The following is a 12,957-nucleotide window of genomic DNA, read 5'->3' as shown; positions in this document are numbered from 1 at the left end:
TGCCTAAAATTAATAATACAGAAAAGAAGAGAATATAATTTAGAAACACATATTGCATTTATTGACTTTGAAAAAGCATTTGACAAAGATAAAAGAAACATATTATTTAACATATTAAAAGAAAGACAAATACTAAATAATATCCTAAAAGCTATCACAAGTATATATGAAAATAATCAAATACAAATAAGATTAAATCACGAGCTATCATATACGAGAGAGATAAACCAAGGGGGTCCGACAGGGATGTCCCCTCTCAGCAACTCTTTTTAATATCTACTTAAATGAAATAATAATAAAATGGAATAAAAATTTACATCAAGGAATTAAACTTTCTCCTACAGTTAACTTAAACACTCCCCTCTTTGCCGACGACCAAATAATAATTACAAATTCTGAAGATAACTTACAGAAAGCCATTTTAGATCTAAATGAGATATCCAAATATTATGGTATGATAATATCAACAGAAAAATCAAAAACTATGGCCTTTAAAGGACAAGATCCAGCAAAAACTAAAATAGTAAGAGATAACAAGATCTTAGAACAAGTGAATTCATTTAACTACCTAGGATGTATGATTACATATGAAAATGAAAAATATATAAACGTAAAAATTGCAAAATATTTAAAAAATAACAGGTGTAATTAACTCTATATTTAAACCAAACCTAGTTCAAAAACAAACCAGGCTAAAAGTATACAATACATTAGCCCTACCAGTCTCAATGCATGGAAGCGAAATCTGGACAATAAAACAAAAAGACAAACAAAGATTAACAACAGCAGAAATGAAGTTTATGAGAAAAACTGCAAAGCATACCTTATTTGATCACAAAAGAAACGAAGATATTATGAAAGAATTAAACCAAGAACCAGTAATAGAAAAAATTAAAAAATATAAACATAAATGGTTGGAACACGTTCAAAGAATGAAAACAGAAAGATTACCAAAACAAGCCTTAAAGTACAAGCCATTAGAAAAAAGAAAACCAGGACGTCCTCTTAAACGATTCAACGATGACTTCTAAGGTCGGAACAGGCCATGCTAAGCCTAAATCCTTGAGACGCATGATGATGATGATATACATTTTGTACTATGAATGCTAAAATTATGTTTTTATATTTTTATCAATTTCACATTTTCTTTTGAAATATTTTTTTTTACAGAGTCCAGAAACCTTACTCTAGAGACTAAATGTAGAACTTTTCAAGCCACCTCAAGACTCCAATAAACAGGTGTTGGTCTCACACCAGACAATGAAATTCATCTCCCACCTAAAGACAATCACAAACATCCATACTTGCAGCCTGTTAGTTGAAGAGCAAGTACAATAACCACTCAGTTAATGTACCAGCTCTCCAACCAACCAGGCCGGCAGATATACTAACTCACTATCTTCCTTCTCACACTTTTCAGTTGAACAATTCCTAACATTAACCTTAGCTCTTTCACCACACAATACATGCTAACTCTCAGATCAATCATATCAACCACCACTTACCTCATCCACATTCTCACCTTGCTTTATTGCCATAGTCACAAAGCATATTGTTCCTCCAGGCAAGCACTTCTTCAATATTCTGTTCTGCACATCACATCACAAATCACTGAATATCCACAGACCCCTTTCACAAATTCATTCATTCCTTGCTTACCTGCATCCCTCGCTCACACACACACACTCCTCTGTGTGTGTGTGTGTTCTTGAATGTATCTGCCTTCCTCTCATCTCTTTAAAGGAAGGAATGATGAGATGCCATGTTTTCAGTTAGTGTAGAAGGAACTGCAGAGTCCTGACCATCACAGACTACACTGTGAAAAATGCCAGAACAATGAGTGATTATGGCAATGACTGATGCAAAGGACAATGACATAAATAAATGAAAAGGTTATTACAGTTCCACTGTACAAAGCCTTGATCAGGCCACATTTGGATTACTATGTGTAGATATGTCCGTTTTTCAAGGTGATAAAGAGATTAAGGAATGGGTTCAGAAAAGAGTGTTAGGGGACACATTGCAAAAGTGGCCAAATCAGCTCATCAAATCACTTGGTTGCTGAAGAATACGTTGACAAGCAGAGACAAGCAGGTTATTGTTCCTCTGTATCGAGCCTTGATAAGACCTCATCTCGACTACTGTGCTCAGATTTGGTCACCTAGGTTTCTTCTTGATGGGGAGGAGGTGGAGAGGATCCAGAGGCGAGTGACCAAGATGATAGCAGGTCTGTGGAATGAACCGTATGAGAACAGGTTGAGGATTTGTGGGTTGCAAAAATTGGTTGATAGGCGGAGGAGGGGAGATATGATTGAGACATTCAAATTACTGAAGGGTTTCTATAAAATTAATTCAGAAGATATTTTTGAGAACAGGGCTGGTTGTGGGAGGACTAGGGGACATCCATGGAAACTGGGCAAAAGTGTGGTTAGTAAAGGTGTTAGAGCTGGGTTCTTTACTTTTAGAGTAGTGAATGAGTGGAATGCGCTCCCTGAGTCTGTGGTGGATGCTGTGACAGTGAATGAGTTTAAGGCGAGGTATGATAGATACTGTATGAATGTCGAATAGTTGTGATGAAAATGATTTGGGGCCTCCCTCGATGAGTCTAATGACTCCCTGGAGTTGCCCGTAATAATAATAATAATAATAATAATAATAATAATAATAATAATATCTCAAATACAAAGTATGAGGATAAAATGAAAGAAAGATAACTGCAGGATCTGGTGGATGAGCAGAAAGAGATAATGCAAATGAAACATACAACTATGGGGATCTGGACCAGATTAATACAGATGACATTTCAGAGCATAAGGGAAAAAAGGGTAATATCAGGCCATTACTGAAAATTGTTTAACCACCTAACCGGCCATTATGGATAAAATACGCATCCTCATATGCTTTGCATCCATCATATATTTCAATGTAATATCAATGATATTACAATTTTAATATGCACTTCGCATCCATGATAACCTTGACGTCTTGGCCGGTAATGTGGTTAAAGGAGTTGTTGCTATTTGGAATTACAGCCAAAGCAACTAAGGTTGAGGTCAGTGTATTATATCTGTTAATTAGGTGTGTTCTTCTATCCAATCTGTCAGTTTGTAGGATGGAAAAAACTTGTTTCTGGGAGGAAAAAACCTGTACCTCAGTGAGACTGTTGAGGTACAGGTTTTTCCACCTTTGATTGAAAAGTCCTTATAAAGTACTTAAAATAAAGAGCCAATAGGCTTCACTTCGGCGATGTAACATCATTTAAATTAAGGGGATATTAAATCCCACATTATTTCAAAGTCGAATAAAAAACTCAAAGAGTTTCAGATGAAACTCTTTGATTCCTATCTTTGAGTTTTTTATTCGGCTTTGAAATAATGTGAGATTTAATATCCCCTTAATTTAAATGATGTTACATCGCTGAAGTGAAGACTATTGGCTCTTTATTTTAAGTAATTTACGGATGCACCTTTTTTTGACAACTCGTATAGCAAAGTATAAAAGTTCTTTTCGCTATAACCTCAGTATTACCTGGTCTACCTACTCACTGATGAGACCTCAATAAAGGTCGAAACCAGTCTGGGTAGTGACCTTCCAACATCATACATCTCTTAGGAGATGCATTTTAAATTATGGGAAATACTAAGAATAGTGATCAGAACTTTCCTCACCTTTGCAACGAGTTGTCCTAGTGTTGAACTATGTACTTTAGCTCACGCTACAATTCGCTGAAACTTGTATAGTTTGCTATATTCGGCATGAAACTCTTTCATTCCTATCTTTGAGTTTCTTATTCAGCTTTGAAATAATGTGGAATTTAATATCCCCTTAATTTAAATAATGTCCTTATAAAAGTTCTTTGCATCCTAGACAGGATTCAAACCAAAGTCCTTCCAAGTAAAGAGCATCATCAATAAAAACAGAATAAGAAGCAGATTTTCTACTATATGAGTGGAATATGCAGTGCCTCAGCATGATGAATGAAAAAAAAACTAAGTTTAAAGAATGGTTTGATAAGTACTGTGTTTGGCTTCCACAATGACTGCCATTATAGCAGTTAGATAATAATCATCATTATTCCAAGACCCCATATGGGGTCAAAACTCATCGCAGGAGGTCCCTTTGTCATACACAGCTCATCATGCTGTGCCTTGAACACATTCAAATTCTCTACATTCTACACTCTCAGGAAATGCATTCCAATCATTCACAACTCTCTGTGCAAAAAAAAAAAAAAAAAAAAAAAACCCTGCTTCTAACTCCCTTGCTCAGACCATCCTTATACAGTTTCCACTGATGACTATCCCCCAATCTCCAACCATTTTATGAAAAACCTCTTTGAAGTTAATCCTATAACAACCCAATACCAACTTGCATGTCTATCATATCACCTCTTCCTCCTCCTATCTACTACATGCTATATATTGCATCTTTTACTTCATACTCAACATTACAGAGACCAGAAACCATCATAATGAATTGCTTCAAGACCCTTTCTGATACCTCTTCATCCTCTTGAAAACCAGATGACCAATCTGTGAAGTAGTCTACATGTGGACTAATCAAAACCTTATGGAATCAGAATCCCCTTACTTTAACAAGTCAATGTCCTCTGCATCATTGACAGAATTAGTTGTCTTCCCAATTTTGACATGTTCTCTAAATTTTAGATCCTTATCCACCATCATCTCAAGATCTCTTATTTCCCCCACCTCCAACAATATATCCCCACCACGCATAAATTCTACATCTCATCTTGGTTTCCCAAATTTTAAAACCTTACATTTTACAACATTGAACAGATATTGCCATTCCTGTGTCCATTCACTCAATCTATTCAAGTCTTCTTGTAAGGCCACAATATCTGCTCTACTCCTCATAGTTCGTTCCAACTTTTCATTATCTGCAAACAACAAAATATCCCCCCATTCAAATCATCCCCAATATCATTAACATACAGGTTAAACAGGGCCCTAAAACAAACCCCTCAGGTAATTTTCCTCTTCTGAGATATTGCTCCCAAATACACAACTTGCTGATACCTATCAGTCAGCCAATCTCCGATCCAATGCACTAATCTAATATCCAACCCCATCTGCTCTAGTTTGACTATCAACTTATCATGTGATAATCTATCAAAAGCCTGTGCAAAATCTAAGAATACTACTGTGTATTCATTCCTTTGTCCAGTGAAGCCATCACCATATTGTAATTAGTAATTAGATTACTAAAAAACATAACCTCCCTTTAACAAATCTATGCTTTCCATCAAAGATAAAAGCACTGTTGTTAACCCAATCCTAGATCCGGGTTCTCACCAGCCTCTCTAACATTTTAACCACAACAACTGACACATAGATAGGCCTATAATTTGATGCTGGAGTTCTGTCACCTGCTTATGACGCAACATAATTTTACCTTCCTTCCACTCCTTAGGAACTTGAACCAGTGCAAGACTCATGTTAAACAATTATATCAAGGCAGGTGCCAACTCCCTGCCACATTCCTTCAAAATATGTGGTGACATATTATCAAGTCCAACAGCCTTATTAACATCAAGTTTGCTCAATTTCCCATATAGCTTTTGCTCATTTAGAGTCAGTCTCGCCACCTCATCAATTGCTCTCAAACTCTCGACGATGGTATCACATTCACAAGAATGAAAGACCTTTATGAAAATTACTCAATAAATATCTCAACTATATATCTTGTTCCCATACCATTTTGTCCAATCAATGTCATCCTTCCATAATCCTTTTTTTTATTTGCTCACTACATATCGAAGAATTGCCTAAGATTCTTTCTGGCTTCATTGGCTAACTGCTGCTCATACTTCACCTTTGCTACCCTTAACAACCAAGTAACCTCCTTGCCTGTTCTTTTTCTGCATCAAAGATAATAGCATTGTTGTTAACCCAATTCTGGATCCTGGTTCTCACCAGCCACAACAATGTGGTTAAATCCTCACTGTAATCCTCATGGAATTGATTATTACCTCTTATGCTGCCTCCATAATGCCTTTTTCCTTTGTATCACATACTTAATCTCTTCATTCATCCATTTCATACCTACCTTATTTAACCTTGTGAATTCTAATTTTGAATTCTTCTGTAACAATCTTGTAAAAATTAGTAAAATAATATTGGTTTACAGATCAAGTATTGATCTGTAAACCAAATATTATTTTACTAATTCATATGATCAAGAAAATAAACCTTCATTATGAATCTTGTAAAAATCTTTCAATAATTTGTATGTCTCACCCATATCACCCCTTTTCTGCCTGGCATCCATTACTGTAACCCACAAATCTTTAACCTATCCCCATAAGATGCATTCCACAGACCTACCACCATGTTGGTAACTTGCCTATTGATCTTTCCCTCCTCCTCCTCCTCATCCCCAAGAAACCTGGGCAACTAGATCTTTGCACAGTAGTCAAGATGGGATCTCATCAAAGCTTTTATAAAATATAATAATAATCTGCTTATCTCTGTTGGTCAGGGTGTTCTTCAGTAATAAAATAATTCAAAAGCTGTTTCTGACACTATTGAAATATGCCCTCTAAACTTCAATTTCCTATCCACCAACATCCCAAAATCACTGGCTTCATCAATTTGCTGGAGTAGTTCCATCAATATGGTACACAGCTGGTAATATTTTCATTCGAAAATGCATAATCTTACACTTTGCCACATTAAACTGACATCCATTCTACTTTGCGCATACCTCCAGTATATTTAAGTCATCCTGCAAAATTTTAACATAATCTTCACCTGACTATTGCTCTATCCCATTTTGCATAATCCACAAACGACTGGATATAAAATGCATATAAAAATATAATCCAATAATTATAATATTAAACATTAAAATATAATCCAATAATTATATTAAACACTAAAATATAATCCAATAATTATAATATTAAACATTAAAATATCCAATAATTATATTAAACACTAAAATATAATCCAATAATTATAATATTAAACACTGTACATTTCTAATCACAATTTGGTGGTGATTTAAATGGTGGTAATCACACTAGCAAAAATATATATACCTATGAGCTTTTGCTAACTCGATACTCTGTTCATTTTTAATTTAGATAACTGTTTCACGAAACATCATAATATATTGTGAAAACCAACATGAAGCCCTGTCATCGATGTTCTGTTCACATAAAAAAACAAATAAAACATCAACAAACACTGTTTACATACTCTTTGAAAGATTCAAACTGAACTTCTTTCGGTCATATACTTGAATATGGCGGCTCTTTTCTGATTGGTCAGAATGCCGAACTACTAACCAATACCATTCCTCTCTGAAATATATTCGCACTTTTCATTTCGTTAGCAAAACAAAATGTAAAAGCTGTCGAGAATAATTATTAAACTTTGAATAGATTTGGCAAGCGTTTCGACACAGATTCTCAATCTCAATATTGGTTCAAATAATCAGTTAGAAGAGTGTATAGAAAAGAGACACGGCTTTTGTAACAGATTTAAAGGTTTATGTTTGTGTATAGCAGAGCAAGAGCCTCTGTAGCTCAGTCGGAAGAAGTCCTTTGGTCGAGGAGACCTGGATTCTCGTCCATGACGCAAGGAACCCATCGTCTCTTTCGACTAATGGTGAGTTAGTTGGTCTCATACGGTGGGAGAGGGATTTTTTTTCACCCGGAAATTCGGGGTGTTCTTCCCCCCTCCCCCGCCTTTATACAAAGTTACCAAGACGGACACGACTGAAGGGTTAATAGCACCATCATAATACTGGTACCATGTGGGGGTCAAGGAACCCTATCCCTCCAAAAAAAGAAAAAGAAAAAAAAAAACACTAGAAAATTTTCTATGGTAAAAAGACTTTAGCTTCAATTTTATGGTGAGACGTAGTGATAGTGAAACGATAAAATTGCAGCAAGTGAAGTTCTTGCTGCATAATATACTTTGTGTCACAGAAAAAGTTTTCGTGCAAATGACTGCTTGTCGACATTGATAAATAAAATTATTTATGAAACAAAATTTTCTTCAGCAGATGCTAAATCAGAAGCAAGAATTACCAACGTTTTATCACCACACATATTGGGCGAAGTAATAGAGGATTTGAATAAAACAATTACAGTCAGTTTAGATGCATTAAACAAAAAAAGGCATCAAACTTTTTCCAATCGCTGTGCGGTACTTTTTGCAAATTGTGGTGTTCAAGACAAAATTATAGACTTTATTTCCTTACCTGATGAAACTCCGACATACAGTATGCTATTTTGAAGGAAATAAGTGACAAATTTGCCTTAAAAAACAAAATTGTTCCTTTGTGTGCAGATAACACGAACCCCAATTTTGGTGGTTGCAAAAGACTTGGCAAAAATAATGTGTTTATGTAATAAAACATTTTTTATCCTCGTACTTTTTCACGAATACAGAATATTACTTAACCCTCCATCCCGTTTTTCCCATCCCAATGTCCCGTTTTTGTCTAAAAGAAATATGGTCAGCCTATTACTAATATTATTGTATTCACTCCTCTCTATTAATTAAAGCAAAACGCTTCAAGTTTCCAGGGCCGGCAGAAGCGGGCATGCGGTGCATGCGGGCGTCGCTACGAAGGGGGCGTCACCGCCGAGGCACCGTTCATAAGTTCATTTTTAAGAACCAAAATTTTTATCATGAAAACAAAAAATTCTCAGAATGATTAATATTAAAATAAATAAGGCCGGATACACCGAATAAAAATTTTAAAAAATTATATATTGCCGCCTCTCTGATCAGCCAGCTGTTTACAATTTTGCAGCGAGAGCAGGCTAAATGCTTGCCTACAGAATGTTGTGTCTAGTGCAGTCTATCTAAAGTGAAACGGTGAACGGTTTTTATGTGCAGAAACGAATTTTCGTACAAAACATTTGTTGCTAGTTAACCAGTCATATGGTACGTATCTCATTTGGCTACTGACAGTAGCGCAGTGCGGACTATTATTTCGTCCTTGTGTCGTGTTGTGTAACAATTTCTTGTGGGTATAAAATAGAAATAGAATCAAAAATTAAAAAAAAAGTTATCCGGTGCACAAAATCGTAAGCGTCATGCTGCAAAAGAAGCAGAATTTAAGATACAAACTAGGGCTCTTAATAAATTTGTTAAAATATTAAAATATTCTGATGCAGATTGTAACCAACTCGATACATCAGAAATCAGGGTTGAAGACCCGTGCACATCATCCAGTTTGCAACTATTGAACAAGATAACAAGACGCAAGATTTAAGTGAAAAAACAGTTAGGAGAAGATTATGTTGTAGTTGACTACGAAACTAACACATTCTTAGTCTCTGTAAATTTAGAAGATCCAGATGAATGGGGAAATATTGATGAAAAATTACGAGTTGTTTTAATTGAAATGGGGCCTATTCAAAATAAAAATATAATATATCCCAGAGATACCTATGGTCGTAAATTTGGCGACACGTATTATAATAGAAAAATAGAAAAAAAAAACAGGGAGCTCGTGCCAAGAACATGGCTCATTTATTCCGAAACTTTAAATTCTGTTTTTTTGCTTTTGTTGCAAACCTTTCGCACCTACCGAATCAAGTAGTCTTGTAGAAGGTTATAACGATTGGAGAAATGTAAGTACAACTTTGCATAGACATGAGACTTAGTTTAACTCACATGAAAAATTTCTTAAACTGGAAGGAAGTTGATAAAAATTTAAAAAACAAAACTACCAGTGATTGCAAGACTCAATCGAAAAGAAACATTGGGCGAGTGTTTTAGAACGCTTGATTGAAATTATAAAATTCCTCGGTAGTCTTTTCGCGGATCATCTGATAAATTATATGAAAGGAATAACGGCAATTTTTTAAAATTAGTAGAACTGTTTGCGAAGTTTGATCCCGTTATGGAAAATCATGTTGAAAGGACCCTACAACGAAACAATAAAGTACACTATTTGAGTAAAGACAGTCAAAATGAAATATTGGAAACTTTAAGTAATGCAATCAGGGATACAATTTTATTATCAATTCCAAAATCTAAATATTATTCCATAATTTTTGACTGCACACCTGATGTAAGTAAAACAGAACAGATGACAATTATTATTCGCTTTGTTCTGTGACAATGGAATTGTCAAGATCAGGGAAAACTTTTTAGGTTTTGCAGATATATCAGATTCCACAGGACGCGGTTTATGTGCAACAATAATGGAACAACTGGAAAAATGGAACATTCCATTGAAGACATGCGAGGTCAAGGGTATGACAATGGGGCAAATATGAAAGGGAAAAAATATGGGCTCCAAAGTTTGCTTTTAAACAAAACTCCTCGAGCTTTTTACGTGCCATGTGCGGCTGATACTCTAAATTTCATCATTAACGATGCAGCCAATGTGAATGTAGATACAATTAGTTTCTTTGCAATTATTCAAGAAATATACAATTTCTTTTCATTCTCTTACAAACGTTGGGCAATCCTTTAAAAGGATTGCCCAACGTTTATAAGAGAATGAAATGTCCTTCATGTTGAGTTGGTAAAAAAATTAACATTGAAACAGCCATTAGAAACGCGATGGGAAAGTAAAATTAATGCAATCCTCCCTCTACGATATCAGTTAGGAGAAATTTATGATGCACTTTTTGAAATTTTAAATAATGAAAATTTTAATAAAGAATCTCAGCATGAAGCACAAACATTATGTGCTAAAATAAAAGACTACAAATTTATTTGCTCTCTTATAACTGGGCATGATTTACTTAGCAGAATAAACCCTGTGAGTAAAATGCTTCATGACAAAAATATGAACATTACACTTGCTTTCGAATCTATCGAAAACTTAAAAATATTCTTACAAGAGTATCGATCAGATAAATTTTAAAGAAATTCTAAAAACTGCAAAAGAACTGAGTGAAGAGGTGGATGGAGAACAAGCATTTAAAACTAGTACGGAAGTTCGATGACGAAAATAGACACAACAATTTGACTACGAGCTTCATTATAAAACGCCACAATCGCCAGAAGATAAATTTAGAGTGAATGTGTTTTATACAATTCTAGACGTTGCAATGTGTTCATTAATAGAACGTTTTGAACAGCCAAAACATATTATGATAATTTCAATTTCTTGTATAGATTACTACAAATTAATAACGAAGATTTACGAAAAAATTGTGACGATTTAGAGATTCACTTGAAGGATGGCGACAATAAAAAGGTAAATGCAATATAACTATATGACGAATTATGTGCTTTCCGGGATATTTTTCGGAAGGATAATTTAAATATTCAAAACCCTTCGATATTCTTAATTTTATTGTGTCCAATAATTTATCTTTCCCTAACTTTTCAATTGCTTTAAGAATACTATTAAACTTACCTGTTAGTGTAGAGAGCGGTGAACGTTCCTTTTCCAAGTTGAAATTGATTAAAACCTACTTAGGAACAAGTATGTCACAAAAAAGACTTGTTAGTTTGGCGTTAAAAGTTATTGAAAATTATATATGTGCGGAAATAGACGTTAAGACTATTATTTCTAATTTTGTGAACATGAAATCAAAAACCCTAAAATTTTAATTAAAATATTTCAAGTATATTTATGTAATTTAATTTATTTTCTGTTATACTGTAAAGAAATTATTTTTTGAATACTTATATTAAATGTTCTAATTATTTCTTAATTCTGTTCTTATTTTCTCATCTATCTTGAGTTTCTTTTATTTTCCTAAAAGTGAGTTCCATTTATAAAAATTATTAAAATATTTTTACAAGTTACTAAGAATTTAGTAACTTGTAAAATGCAAGAATTTTTGAAACCTTAGCTGAAATAAATTTTAACTTTAATTAAAATTAATTTTAATTTTGTTAGGGATTCGGGTCGGTGAGAAGGCTATAATCCATGTATCATTATATTCAACGATTAAAGTGAAGTGACTTTATCAAAATTTGCTTTAACTTGTGAGAATCTTTTGAATATTCGGGTTTTTAACGATTATCCTGCCTAGTCAACAACCTCGGTTAGTAACATTTGAAACCAACGTGTGGCTGTTCTGTCAAAATTTATTTAAGAAATTTCAAATAATTTAATTTTGTATTATCGTAAAAGAACCACACACGCCCGGATCGATACAAGGGCGCTTAGATAGACATTGCATGCGGGCGACAAAGACCCTAGCGCCGGGTCTTCGAGTTTCCATCCTGACAGCAACTGTTTTCTTGCACTACGTCCCAAGTTTGTGCAGATCATTATTTGCGAATCCTCTGGACTGATTATTACATTTATCCAAATGTAAACCTCCCTGTTGATATAAATTACTTCTCCCATCAGCATTACTCCATACATACACCTACAATGTACCTCATGTCTAGTAGCATAGGAACACTGCATTAGTTTGTCAGGGGTACCAATTGGAGAATATTGTGCCACTTATCGAAACTATCACACAAAAATAATAAATAAATAAAACGCGAGTAGCTACGAATTTGCCAATGCAGCCATAAACAGTACGGTCTTACATATTTATGCTTTCATAATATGGTGTGTTTGCAGCGAACGCTCAGTCAGTCTATGTATTTCCTTTCAATAATATATATTATTTTCTCCTCACAGTGCATAGTTAAAATTAAATTTAATATTATTTGCTTTGGCTTCACTGGAAATTACAGACAGCTACTGGTATGCTGCTTACACTTCTCGGGAGTTGCCAGCATTTCAGGTATGTTCGACTCCTAAGAAAAAACTAACATCTGTTTACTACTTGAGTAAATAAAGAAACCCATTCAATGCAAACAAATTATTATGATATTAACAAAGACATTAATATTACATATATATTAATTATTATAACGATGTATATAAATAATCATTAAGATATTAACAAAGCTAATGCGCCATGATTAGCTATTTTATTAGGGAGAATAAAAGGGGAGAAGAGTGATATTGATGATAGCTGATGAGTTGCAGCCAAGGAGTATA

The 12,957-nt window shown here is 34.3% G+C and overlaps 1 protein-coding gene across 1 annotated transcript in view; it reads right to left on the bottom strand.

The window, feature by feature from the left end:
* LOC150110522 (rho GTPase-activating protein 19-like) overlaps positions 1 to 7,233 on the bottom strand; it is a 103,506-nt gene extending 96,273 nt beyond the window's left edge. Inside the window, exon 1 of the mRNA XM_090394476.1 lies at positions 7,064 to 7,233. The gene's annotated coding sequence lies outside the window, so the exon portion shown is untranslated. The remainder of the gene's footprint in view (positions 1 to 7,063) is intronic.
* Positions 7,234 to 12,957: the final 5,724 nt, after the last annotated feature.

This window comes from Typopeltis vanoorti, chromosome 1 (assembly GCF_054136105.1).
Source record: "Typopeltis vanoorti isolate ZY-2024b chromosome 1, IOZ_Tvanoo_1.0, whole genome shotgun sequence".
Lineage (NCBI taxonomy): Eukaryota > Metazoa > Arthropoda > Arachnida > Uropygi > Thelyphonidae > Typopeltis > Typopeltis vanoorti.
This window is presented reverse-complemented; position numbering and strand designations above follow the sequence as displayed.